Source organism: Mus caroli, chromosome 6 (assembly GCF_900094665.2).
Source record: "Mus caroli chromosome 6, CAROLI_EIJ_v1.1, whole genome shotgun sequence".
Classification (NCBI taxonomy): domain Eukaryota; kingdom Metazoa; phylum Chordata; class Mammalia; order Rodentia; family Muridae; genus Mus; species Mus caroli.
In genome coordinates this window covers 94,935,841-94,949,392 of record NC_034575.1, presented here as the reverse complement: position 1 = coordinate 94,949,392, position 13,552 = coordinate 94,935,841, and the positions used below count along the sequence as shown (strand labels likewise).

Genomic DNA, 13,552 nt, shown 5'->3' with positions numbered 1-13,552 from the left:
TTTTGTTTGTCTTTGTGACCAGGGTTTGCTGCTTACCCAGGCTTGCCTCAAACTCATATCCCGCCTGCCTCAGCCTCCCTATTCATGGGATTGCTGGTGTGCACCACCATACCCAGACAACAGGGTTTGTTCTCTAGACCAGAATCCCAGTCAAGGCTGTGGAAAGTTTCCAACCCAGTTCTTGTGGATCTTCTTCTCTGCCTTCCTGGTGACTTGCTAGTGATTGTTAAACTCTAAGAATAAATCAAGCTACCTTAGCAGTTGTTTGTTTTGTTTTGTTTTGAAACAAGGTCCATACTATCAAGCTAGCTTTAAATTCACTTTATGTTAAGGGTGGTTGGTCTTGAACTGCTTACTTTCTATCCCAGTGCTGGGGTTACAGGTATGCATCATTACCCATAGCATCTCTTTCTTCTTTAATGAGGGGTGTGTGTGTGTGTGTGTGTGTTTACATGTAGGTACCCAAGGAAGCCAGAAGAGGGCATCAGATCCCATGGAGCTGGAGTTACACATGATTTTGAGCAGTCACATAGGCGCTGGGAACTAAACCCAGGTTCTCTGCCAGAGTAGCAAGTACTCTTAACCACTGAACCATCTCTCCACCTCTCTTTCTATCTTAAACCATCTTTTGGTTGTTTTACATAGGACTGTAACTATAAGCAGATAGTATCTATAGATTAAAGTCAGCTAGGCCATGTTCTATCCATCTTTCTCTTTGTCTGGAAGAAATATGTAGGCCCGAAGAATAGAGGTGACTTACCCAAAGCCACAGCATTCATTCGTGACCATGTCAGGGATAGGATCCAGACTACCTCAGGCCACCTTGGATTCTAACAGTTCTGCCTGCCTCTTTCCGTGCCTGTTGGATGTGGCTCCAGCACTTAGAACTGTCGAGAAACATCATGAGCCTTCAGGAACTGGCTTGAGGAGTCTGAGGTTGCTATGAAGATGTACCCTCAGATTCCCTTCCCATGGTCCTGTTTCTGCAGGAACCCTTTCTCTTCAGTCTCTGCTTCCTTCCCTCAGTGTGCCCAGAGCAGGCCTTCTAACTTTTCTCTCTAAAACAGATACACTCTTACACTTTGCTAGGCCACTCTTAAAGGTAGGGTGTTAAGTGTCTGAGTGTGTGATCGCTGACTATTAAAGAAAGAAGAGCGAGCTGTCAGGAGCTTCTGGGCTGCAGGAAATGCTTCCCATGTAGTGGTTTCTTTGCCACACCATGTGGAAGGCAATTATCTTTGGAGGGGATTCCGCGGCCCTGTGTGGGCTTCCCTGGTGTAAGATTTATTGTCGGCCGGATTGGGTGTCCTTTCTAAGAGCATTTATTTGGCATCTAAAGCGCTGTCAGAAGTACGACTTCTGAATGCTTTTGAGGTTGCAACTGCTAAGCTTCATCCTCCCATCCTGGAGATAGAGTATTGAAATGCTGGGCAGGGATTTGTACAAGCCTCCCGCTTCCCACTGACACCGACAGGGTTGCACGTTAAAGCTCAGCGCACCACTGTGGAAATTTACCCCCTAAAAGCCAGAGCCCTCCCACAGCCTCCAGGCTGACCTGCAAGTGCTGGCTGGGTAGCTGAATGGGGCCTGAGGTAGACCAGCCTCCCTTTGCTTGGGGGACATCTCAGTAGCTACTGATTCAAAAGTTAGGCTGTCGGTTTTTTTTTTTTTTTTTCACTCCCAGACAGACCAAAGCGGGCCCTCCTCCTTTTATGGATCTTCCGAATGCCAGAAGAAAACTTGAACTTGACTCAGCTAAATATACTAGATCATGAAACCTTAGGGACTATTGAAACGGGAACAGTGGCCCATTACTGCTTAGAAGGTGTTTTATTGAAAATGAGCTGACATATTCTCCCTGGAGAGTAAGCAAGTAAAGGCAGGATGCCCAGCAGCCGTGCAGGTTGCTCTCCTAGGCAAGCTAAAATATAAAGTTTGCACTGCTGAGCCGTGAGCCAGCAGGCAGTAGCAGAGATGGCTGTAGCTTCATCCATTCAAAGTACCACACTTTGTCGTTGTCACCCCTGCCTACCCCCTCTGCTTAGCATCAGCCTCTTACTCTATGTATTTCAGTTAGCAGATCCTTATACATCTCTCAGCCTGCCTTTTAAAAGTTGTCTTCGAAATAAATTGAGATAGATGGAATTTCCTAATCCTGGCAGGCTTACCAGCAGAGGGCAGGCGTAAAGAAGGTTTTGACACAAGGGTGTGTCATCCTAGGGTCAGAGGAGGGTGGCGAGGCCTAGGAGGAGTATCTGTGAGCTTTGTTCCCAGGGCAAGATGGGACATGCCTCCCCTGCCTCTTCCCTTGCCTGTAGCACACTTACACCACGGCCCTCCTGAAAAGCTGACTCCACTAAAGGTGGTCAGTGGCTTCATCTAATATCAGCGAGTTTCTACATAATTAAACGTTAAAAAAAAAATTAAAAAAGAATGTCATTTCCCCCAAGAGCCATCTCTTCATTCCTCTTCAGTGCCCTCTTCTTGTTAAGCTTCTTGCCCAGGGTTAACATGCAGATGAGCCAAGGGTGCTGTCACTCTGGGGAGGGGGTATGATGATGTCACTTGGTGCTGATGGACCTGAATTTCCTCCCTGAAGTGAAGAGTAATACCCGGAGGGGGGATTTTCTTCTGCCCTAAAACATGTACAATTTTGAGAATTTTGCACACATCCATGTAATCTGTTATAACCCCATGGCAGAAGCAACACACTAATAAATTTCACATCATATTAAAGCAAGGGATTATAGTTTGATCATAAACAGGAGAGGATAATTTATTAGTCAGTTAGAAGCAGGGCTCGGAAAGATTGGGGCTGGTTTCTTTGGATGATTTTGTTTACCTGGATGTTTGAGGAGTGTCTTCACATTTATCATGAAGGATTTTTTTTCTTTCTCTTTTTCTTTTGAGACAGTGTCTCAGGGAAGAATCTTTAAACTTTTTGAATTTATTTTGATAAATGTTTTCTGTAGCACATGTACCTATTACAAGTTCTCTGAATGTTGACATGGCCTGCTGTGTGTATGTATATATAAATTACTCCATGATACTGGCATTATAAAGTGTTGCAATCAGGGAAGATGCGAATGGTGATGTGGAGACTGTCTTAAAGAGAAATTCAACCTTCAGTGCAACAGAGACTTTTTCCCTTGGCCAAACTAACAGGCACGGATGAAAAACAACATAATTAGTTTCACTGTCAGCGTAGACGTAACAGCGACACAAACAGTATCGATAGGCAGCTAACTGCTCTGGCTCCCTGCAGATGGGTGATGTATTAATTTATATTTTTAAGTAAAAGCACTGCTTAAATCAAGACAGAAATGGGGTTCCTTAGAGACAGATGTCCAAATCTCAGGAAAGGGCCAAGGCTGTTGCAATTTAGTAACTCTAATTGGCTGGCCCCGCTGCTGGGCTTTGGAGGACTACAGTAGGGGAGTTCCTTGTGAAGAAGCAATCCATCAGACGTGGGGCTGGGTGGAGAAGGACCTAAAAATCTCCATCCCCTGGCTTCAGTAAAGGAATCACTTGATAGATTTTTTTTTTTTTTAATTCTGTCATTGTATTCTGACTACTCTACTAAATTAGTTGGAAAGGGCGGGGGTTGTTGATGCAAGCACTGTTTGGAAGAAGACCATGAACTTGCATTAGATTTTGGCCTCTCAGACACAGTTCGTTTTTGGACCCATCACGGTGTCCTTTCTCTAGTTGTGTGCAAGCAGCTCTGGGTAAGCAGATGCTGAGAAGCACGTGGGCCAGGGCCCTGTGACCGTATCTACCTCCTGGCTGTGGCACCATTCATCAACATGTCGAATAATGTCATGAGGGTGAGCTCTTTCTGCCTCTTCCTCTAATGCGTCTTGTCTCCAGTCCCAGCTCCGAACAGGCAGTAAAACCTTTCACTTTCTTCTCTGTTCAAGGCTGAGGCTCTGCAAAACCAAACAGAATCCCCAACTCAAGTCCCAGGTGTCTGACTCGGTGGTTAGAGTTTGGTATGGGATCATAGTAATCTGCTCCTAAGTGCACAGCCGGCTGCACAATGGACTCATTTAGCAACTGACAGGTTTCTTAATATGTGGTGTTTGAACAAGACTGTGTCTGTTGTGGGTGTTAGGATGTGGGCATCCCAAATATTTTTAAGTACAGTATTTATTGTTTCCTTCACTCTTCCTTAAACAAGAGCCACCCCCACCCCTAACTCAGGTATCCGGTTTGTGTAATCATCAACCCCCCTCCCCCCACCCCCACCTCCACTCCACCCTTTTTTGATCATCCAGTGTCTGCTTTGCCTTATAGAGCTGTGGCGTGAGGCATGCTTGACTCACGGGGAAACAAAACCACTCTGCCTTTCTGGGGTTTTGTTGATTTGTTTTTGTTTTTCTGTTTTGAGACAAATTGTCATGGAGCCCAGGCTGGCCTGGAACTTGTTATACAGTCGAGGATAACCGTGAACTCTTGACTCTACCTCCCAAGTACTGGTATTACAGACGTGTTGGCCACCAAGCCTGGCTCCCAGATTACTGCAACTCAGTCTCTTCCTCTGAAAAATGGGATGGCAATTTCCACTGAAGTTACAAGTGCATCAGCCTCAGGGGCTGAGTAACGCCCGCTAACGCCCACACAATAATCCTAATTATTTTTCTTCCTCCTTTTTTCCATTTTCTTTGTCTCTTTGCCCCTGCTTTCGAAAACAACGTCTTGCTGGAGGTGATTAAAAATGGCAGTAACTATGACTTCTCTGTTAGTGGAAGGTTTAAAATTTTTATATTTTCCTCAAGGCATAGAATGTACCAACTTTCCCTGAATGCTAGTCTCAGGGCCAAAAACCTTATGAGGCCACCCCAGGATTCTCAAAGTTAGCCCAAATTGTCCCAGACTCTTACAAAGAAACACAGGTTTCTCCCTGGTGATGTGATTCCTTCCCGGAGTTAGCCTCCAAGCCACTACGCCATCTATCTGTTCGGAGAGGGTGGATTGGCCTCCAGGTGGCCTCTGGGCTGTTTGCTAAGCCATTTCCCTCAGTCTGGTCTAGTATCCTCTTATCCAAACCATCAGCCCTTCACACAATGCTTCCCCAAGGGGGCTTCCCAGCCCTCCCAGTGCTCCCTCCTGCTCTGCAGTCCCATGGTGCTCCCAGCCACCACTGTGCAATTTAGCGCTTGCGTTACCATGAGCATTGCATCAGACTTTAATTATTTTGTGTCAGGCTGGCCTCCACAGCTGGGTCCTGAGCGTCTGTAATGTTGTTGTTTGCCTGTTTGTTTATTGTTTGTTTTGAAGCTCCCGGAGACTCTTAACTGATAAACGCTGACCTTTGTGGAGGAAGCCCTACTTGTCACAGCATGCATGAGTTTTATGGGTGCCTCCTGCAGATCTCAGGCTGGAGGAAACACGTCGTTTGTTTCAAGCTCACTTCAGCTTTGTTCACACTCATAAACTCTCAATTTATTTATTTTATTTTGTAAATTACTGTGTTTTAAAATGGCTGTTTCTACTTTTTGAGGGGTGCTGGTTTGGGGAAAACTTCCTCAATTTTCATTTCCTACTTTGGGGCTTCTGCCTGCTCTTCTGGAAAAAAAAAAACAACCTTTTTTCAAAACTCAAGAGTTCTACTGATGGAGGAGTTAGGATGTTCTGGCAGATTCAAGGCCCTTCTAGAACCCCCATTCTCAAAGCCACCCAGGTTCTTTATTGAATATTCATGAAAGGGTGGGGTGACATTTATGTGACCCGGAAAAAACAAAGACCATTAATAAATTTGTTATCTGACAAAGAACACTTCGGGGTGGAGAGTGTTGTGTGCTGAACCCATTTAACACCTGAATGGATGGGGAAGGCAACGGGGCGCTCTTGCATTTTCCAGCCAGATTCCTGGGGTGGGGTGGGGAGGGGATGTCTATCTCTTGGTGACCTTACTGAAGTTCAGGTGATTTCTTGAGTAGAAATATATCAGAACCTTTCTAGTTGGTAGCAACCTACATTTAATGCATCTCAAATTGAAAAGAACTTTCAAGTAAAAAGTCTTGGAATGTACTGGGTTATACTTTGTTGTTTTTTTTTTTTTATGTTTCATATTGAGAAATGGATAATCATTGATTTCACTAGTATGTTTCCTGGATATTTTCAAGAAAATAATAAAAATTTGTGGGTTGGCTTTGTTTTGTTTTAATCAATACATAAACCAGAAAGTTTTTCCTCTAAGTTTGGAAATAGCAGAATTGAGAGGTGATTTCTGAAGCAGCTGATACCTTGTAGGCTAACCTGCCATTTAAATCCTGACACTTGAGCCAACAAAGTTTAGCATTGTTGGTAACTTTAAAAGAAAAAAAAAAAAAACCCAAAAAACAAAAAACCAAAACTGCCCTTCGCTCCTGCTCTCAGCATCTAAGCAGTGAGGGTTTCTAACCGAGGTCATCTCAAAGTGCCTGTTGAGAGGCGCTTTTGTTGTGGCTGATGTTGCATAAATAAGAAAGGAATTTCAAGAATTATTTCTTAGCAAACGTGTGGCAGCTGTCGTTCTAGAGGGGAAGTAGCGAGGATGCACGTTGAGTGGTGAATTATTTGGAGCCCCATGTGGGGTTCCTTCCCTGCGTGAACAGGCACACTCTGTGAGGTGGCCTCTGGATCCGCAAGGGTGGCAGGGAGATGAAGGCTGGGCCCCACCACCGACGTGAAGTGAAAGTTCACCGAGGCGGGTTTTCGAGGAAAGGCACAGCCTGGCGCCCCGCAAGCCTGCTCGGTAGCCCAGAGCAGCTGGGGCTGTAGGCTTCCTTGGCGGAGGGCGCATGGGGGGCCCTCCCGCTCCGCGTCCCGGAAGGTTAGCACAACTCTTTGTCAGTTTCGAAGAGGAAACAAACAAGCCCTTTCCCCAAAGCCGGCTGGGCAGCGGGGCCCAGGGCGCAGAGAGAGAAGGGGGTGGGGGGAGAGGAGATGCGCGCCCCGGCGCGGTGCCCGGCTCCGGCCCAGACGTCAGCCCGAGAGGGGTCACCGGGTTAACAGCAATTAAAGAGGAGTTGCTGGGGAGACAAAAGGCGGGCGGCGGGGCCGAGCGTCGGTTTCACCTGCCGCGCGCGGAGGGGGCCGGGGCGCGGGGCGCGGGCGGAGCCCATTGTGTGGGGCGCAGCGGCGGCGCGGGGTGTTTAGAGGCGGGTTGTGATTGGTGGAGCAAGGCGGGGCGGGTGGGCGCGGCGCGGCGCGGCAGCCCGCGAGCCCGAGCGCCCCTTGCGCGTGCAGTCCGCCTGCACCGAGGCCGCCGGACCCAGCCCGGCCCCGCGCGGGCGCCCCGAGCCGGCTGCGCGCGCCTGGCGGCTACATGGAGAGTGTCAGGTTGGTCCCGGTCCTCCTCCGTCTTTGCCCGCTTCGCTTCCTCTTCCTCCTCCCGGTCCTCCTCTCCCCCAACCCATCCCATCATCCCGGGCTATGCACTTCCAGCTTCCCGGGGTTCCGGGGACCTCGGCAGGGAAGGCTGGGGCGCCCCTCAGCCTTCAACTTGACTCTCAGTCTCGGCAGCACCAGCCCGGGCGCTGTTGATCAACTTGGAGTGGAGTTGCGCTCTGGAAGTAGAAGCGGAGAGGAACAGGAGGGTGGGAAGCCAGGCCTGTGGGTCCTGGACACAGATCTCCCTCGCTCTCTGTTGCGCTCTCTTGCCTCTTTTTTAAAACTATTCCTGGGTGAAGTGGAGTTGGGAGTTGGAGGAAGTCCTGCGTGTATTTCTCTCTTTCCCTCTGCATCTTTCCCCGATGTTGGCGTTTCATTTTCCGCTGGTGTGGCCTTCATGCAGCTACTTTGGTAAAGCCCTTTTGGCTATTCCTCGGTGCCTTCTCTCCACACCACTGGTGTGAGTGTGTGTGTGTGTGTGTGTGTGTGTGTGTGTGTGGTGGGGGACATCCATCAGGGGTATGTGATTCATGTCACTCCTAGAGCGTGTGAAATAGAAAAGAAGGCTTCAGTCTCAGTGGAGCCAGTGTGACGGTTTCTTTTGCTTCTGGTAGTTTGTTTCTGTCTGTCCAGGCGCCTTTGTAGCTTAGCTGTTGATATTCAAGGAGTTCGTACCCACTGTAAGGAGGAAGTGAAGGAAGGAGAGAGCCCAGCACCTCCGCAAGCAGGCAGGCAGGCAGGCAGGCAGGCAGTACCGTACACTCCGGCAGGTTGGAGATCCGCATCCACTGTGGCATTACTTGGCCACGTTCATAAAGTAGTGAGCAAGGTTTGGGGTTTGAAAGGGCAGGAGCCTGGAGGCTTGCTTCCATGAACTCCCATCTGAACTGGCCCTAAGTATAGCTTACTCAACTATCAGAACTGAGATGGTCAGTGCGAACGGGACTTTTCTTTCCCTTCCAAGAATGGGATGGGAAGCCGAGGACCTTTAGGAAGAAGATGGTAGTTTGAGAGCACAGCATATGTAGTGTCTTCCTCCCTGGGGTTAACTCCTTCAAGGCCTTCCGGTTACGACCAAAATGTCTGATAATTGTTTTATGCTCGTCCACACAGACCAAATGTTCTAATCAAGCCCATTTAAAAATGCAAATCACCTCATTTCCATAGATTCCAACATTCTGAAAGTGACACATTTGGGGGGGAAAAATAAGGCTGATAACAGGAAACGTGAATCATACTATCAGTGACTAATCTGCCTAAGGAAAAAAAAGCTTACATGTGTTTTATCATTAGGAAGTTAGGGTAAAAAGACGATTTCATTTTTTTTTTCCAGTTAAAGATGCAAGTGACTTTTTTATTTCCGAGGTGGTCCCTTTTGCTTTGTTTGTTTGTTTGTGAGATACTTTCCATGAAGATATATATATAATATATATATATATGTATATATATATATATATATATATATATATATATATCACATACACAGTCATAGGAGGTGTATGTGGTAAAGTGTTATAAAGTCGCCTGTTAATATCAGAGTCCTCGGACAGAATCAGCTTGAGATTCCACTTCAAGGTTTGATGTGTGTTGCTGTTATTGCTGCTTACGAGGCTAGCAGGATATCTTGGATATTTCAGATTCATCACTCAGTAAAGCAAATCAAGATGAGCAATTTTGCAGGCGGGGGGGGGGGTGGAGGAAAGGAAAGCCTCTATTTTATGTGGTTCTTTGTAGCTGCCTGACACATTTAAGTGAAAAGTGTGTAAAAATGAAACCGAAATACAGACTGCTTGCCCAGACACTGGCTGCCAGTCTCACTGGGATGTGATAGAACTCTGTGGGCTGACACTTGATAATCAAAGTTGATTTATTGTTCATTAGTACTGCATTAGCCCTTTCAGACAAGACAGTTATTTGTGTAGTAGCCGTCCAGAGTGAAACTGCAAGCACCTGTCATCTTGAAGGCATGACATAAGCCACCAAATATCAAAACGATGCAAATTCAATTGCATCTGACTGTGTTAAACATCACTCCGCCACCTTCCTCCCCTTCTTTAAGATAAATTAGCACAGGTCAAATCTACTGTAGAAGAAATAAAAATGTATCAAAGACACTTGTTTCCCAACCTTAAGGACTCCTGACAGAATGCTAGGAGTGGACTTTCTATTTGCCAATCTGCCAGAAGAACTACCCTTTCTCCCCAAATCTGCCTGCAGCTTGTGGAACAGAAAGTTGGCCATTTAAAGGAATAGGAAACATGGCCTTGTCAGGAATCTAACCCAAATAATGGAGAAGGTAGGCTTTTGTGTTGTGCTTTTTAATAAACACGTCTAATCAGATGAAACTTTTGAGTTTTGGGTTGCTTATATGAAAATTGATGACATCATAGCTGAGCTATGATAATGTCGGATAATAATGTCAACGGCATTTTCTGCAGCATGTCTCACTTGTTTTTTTTTTTTTTTCTTTTTTCATTCTCCCCCCCTTTCCCTCCCTGGAAGGGAGAGATCTTATAGCAAACAACCCAAGTGTCAAAAGAACATAAAATTAGGGAACTTTTGGTCTGCAGCCATAGAAACGTGGATTAACTCATATTTTTTCAGGGGTGGAATGGCAACATTGTACATGAAGCTATGTAGAGTATTGTCTTCTCTGAATTTTCATCTGACAGGGATTTTAGAGGCTGTGATCTTAATTAAATCTCAACCAGCTAAAGCGGTGCATCTAAAGGCATGCAGTGTTGCATAATGTTGCTCAGTTGGTAAACTAAATCATCAGAAAGCTTATGATAGGAATAGTTGATTTGGAAAAAAAAAATTTTTTTTTTGTTTGCACTTAAATGTACCTTGAAAACAAACCCTCTCCACCGCAGCCTTACATTTGCACGTTGTCAGGACCTGTCACTTGGAAGATAAACTCCTTTATGACACTGACCAGTTCTGCAACTTTTCAGCCAGCCTCCACACAATGGCAAGAGACAGGGAAATTAAAATCCAGATGAATTAAAAGCAATCAAACTCTAGCTTTGTCGTGGCTAACGTGGCAGGGGTGGCGTTTGAATTACTGTGTCTCTGTGACGATCAGGAGGGAATGTGGTGGCCAGATTCTCAGCTCATACTAAAAATTGGAGTATAGTTTGTATTGGCAAAAAAGGGAAGCCTAGAGAAATTCATTTTATTATGTGGTTTCGTTGTGGACGAACATCACTAAGGGGAACTTTGAAACGACACTCTGAGTAACCGGGGAAACAGCGATCAGTGAGAAGCCCCTTGAGGTGGTTCCTTGTGATTTACAGTCAAGGAAACACCGTAGCAACAGTTGACCAGAAAAGGTTAGAGTGACTAAAGGCATACATTGTGTCTCTCTGTGTGTTGCGTGTTAAGCTCTGCACTCAGTAACAAGGAGTTACAATCATCAAATAGCCTTGTTAACTGTCTTGGTCTTTATAATATCTAGTGCTTCCAAATACTGCCTTATTTGTCTTCACTGTCTTTAAACAGATGTTTTTATCTGCTTGCATCTTTTTGTTTCAATATATGCCTTAGTAGAAGCTGCTTACTTATAGAATCATTCTGCATGGGTCCTTGTCATAAGGTTTCATAGAAGGCTTGCATTTGTGTTGCTGTTGAGACGTTCAGCTGTACTTTAGGGTTAGAATTGGGGCAAGAAGTCTATAACTTAATGCTTACCTGCAGTGGTAGATTTGCGGAAAGCCTTGACCCTGTAAGCTAAAACTGCTGTTAGGTGTGAATTTTGTCTTCTTTTTGGTGGGGGACAGCATGGTATTCCTTGAAAACTGTTTTGAGTCATTTCAGAGTGTCTGTCTTCTGCATTCAGTGACAACCCCCCTCCCCTTCCAGTGTAACACAGAAAACTCAGGTCCTCCATTGCTGAACATCTGTCTGTCTGTACATCTATATGTCTGTACATCATGGGGCCTTGGGTTACTGGGCAAAGCTAACCTGGGCCTCTCCTTTTAGGTGATAAGAAGGGGTACCCTTTTCTGAGTCCTTTCTCCAGCCTGGCAGTTGTTTGGGGGAGAGAATTAATTTAGAGTGAAAAAGGAAGACTTCTCGAGCCCGTGCATTAGGCCTCCCGTTCTCCTCCCGTTCTCCTCGGGTTAAAGCAGCTAATCAATGGAAGTGTAGGCTAAATGTGCCGGTGAGCTTCTTAGAGCTGTTTAGAGCACCTCGGTGTCGTGTTTTAATTCTTACGCTTTATCTTACCCTCAAATCTGAGACATCATTGTTCAAATAACCGAGAACAAGGTAAATCAACAACATCAAAAAGGTCAGCCTCTGTGATTTCTCAGGGGCTTGTTATTTTGTACTTCCCAATTCTATTTGATGTCTTGACAAAACAAGATGACACAGGGGAGAATACATTAAAATTTGATTTTTTTTTTTTCATCTAACCTGTTACAGTTGTGGCAGCTTAATTTCTTTCTTTTACTTTTTTCTTGGTTTTTTTTTTTTTTCTTCTTTCTTTTTTGTCCCTGAAGATAGCTTTTTGCTCAGTTGTTCTTAATTGTCACACCATTTCATGAGGCAGGTCTTCACGGGTCCCTCATTTGAGCTGATTTTACAAGGCTTTTTTTTTCCCCCTTTAAATCGTATTTTGACCCTTCACATGTAGGGAGCTTTTGGTTGGGTTTTTTGTCTTTATTAGATATATATCAATGAATGGAGAAATTGTCAAAGAAGCAACTGATGTTTTTCCTCATTAGAATCTCATTTGCACCCCTTGGCTTAACTGTGATCTATCAGGTGAAGGTGTTGGAGTTACTCATGAGAAACCACATAAGTAATTCTAGAAAAGGTAGAAGGCAATGGGAGTGCCTTAGTAAATCCATATTCAACTTTGGAATAATCCAGGTTGGGCCTGCCTATTTGTTTGTTTGTTTGTTTGTTTGTTTATAAATAAATGTTTATTTGTACTTAATCACGCTCACAATTTTTGGGCTAGTATCCCTGAAGGAAGGAGAATAATCAATTTAATTGTTAGTTTTGAAAAATTCTTTTTTAGGGGGAAGGTAAACAACTTTCCCCCATGTAACAGTAACCCTTGATTTAAAACTATCTACATAGTTTGCTTGCTTGCTTGCTTTAATGGTGCACATTTCTCAACAGGGTTGATGTGGTTGCTCTCTCCCTCTCATTGTTTGTAAGAATGTTTTAGTTGAAGAGAACTTACTTAGCTAAAGTCTCTTCCTTGTCCCTCCAAGAGTTAAAAGATTTGTAGGCCAAATCTTTTCTAAGGAACTTTCTGGACTAGTCACCCCCCACCTCCCTGTTCTCAGCAAAATCAAAAATGATTTTGTTGTTTTTGTTAATCTGAAATGTCAGCATATTTTACTCACTCACTCTAAATAGTTTCCCAGCCCACCTACGGGAAAAGGAGACTGAGGAAGGGAAGGCAAAGCATTTTCCTCGATTTAAGTAATAATAGTAACAACAACAACAACAACAGTAAATAATAGTAGTGGTTTCGAGGTGGAGGAGATTAGTTCTTAACAAGTGATCATTTTCATGTGCTGCTCTCATTGTCTCCTGTATTTAACAATTGCTAATGGGAGAAGCGATTTAATTTATGTAAACTTTACATTTTTATGCAAATGAAGCTGATATTTATTAGAGCTTAAACAATTAGGCTGGCACTTAGTGGCATAACCTTGCCTGCTTAGGAAGTGGTAGAGAAGCACAGGGCAGCCTCCAGTCACTCCCTGCGCTGTGGACAAATAGGAATTTTGTCATTTGTTTTTAATGTAAAGACAAAAAGAGCTCAGCTCTGCAAGACATGGCTTCTTGGGGTTGCTAACCTGAAATAACTCCTGACTGGCAGGCAAGTATTAGCCTTAACAATTCTTTTCGGAAGGAAGATAGCCTCTCTGTGATAGAATGTAATAAACAAAATGATAAAAAATGAAATGCTAATTGCATTTTAAAGAGGCCTCTCTTTTTTTGTGTGCTAAAATTTTAATAGGTGGCTGTATTGTTGCTGAGAGAAGAGTTAGCTGATGAGTGAGTGCTAGGATGCTTTTGCATTAATATAATAACCATTACCTGCCTTCATGCTTTGTACAGTATTATGGCAGAATAGCTAAGTCTAAAAGAGTGATACAAAGAGCAGCATTCCACAATGAAAGAGAATTATACTTTCCACATGAATACCATA

At 44.6% G+C, this 13,552-nt stretch overlaps 1 protein-coding gene across 18 annotated transcripts in view; it reads left to right on the top strand.

The window, feature by feature from the left end:
• Foxp1 (forkhead box P1) overlaps window positions 1-13,552 on the top strand; it is a 601,333-nt gene that overhangs the window by 492,468 nt on the left and 95,313 nt on the right. Inside the window, exon 1 of one of the 18 annotated variants that reach the window (XM_029478355.1) lies at window positions 6,729-6,817. The exons of 15 other annotated variants lie outside the window; for them this stretch is intronic. The gene's annotated coding sequence lies outside the window, so the exon portion shown is untranslated. Of the gene's footprint in view, window positions 1-6,728; window positions 6,818-7,197; window positions 7,327-13,552 lie in introns of those variants that run through there. 2 more of the 18 variants (XM_029478353.1, XM_029478351.1) reach the window with 2 other exon arrangements.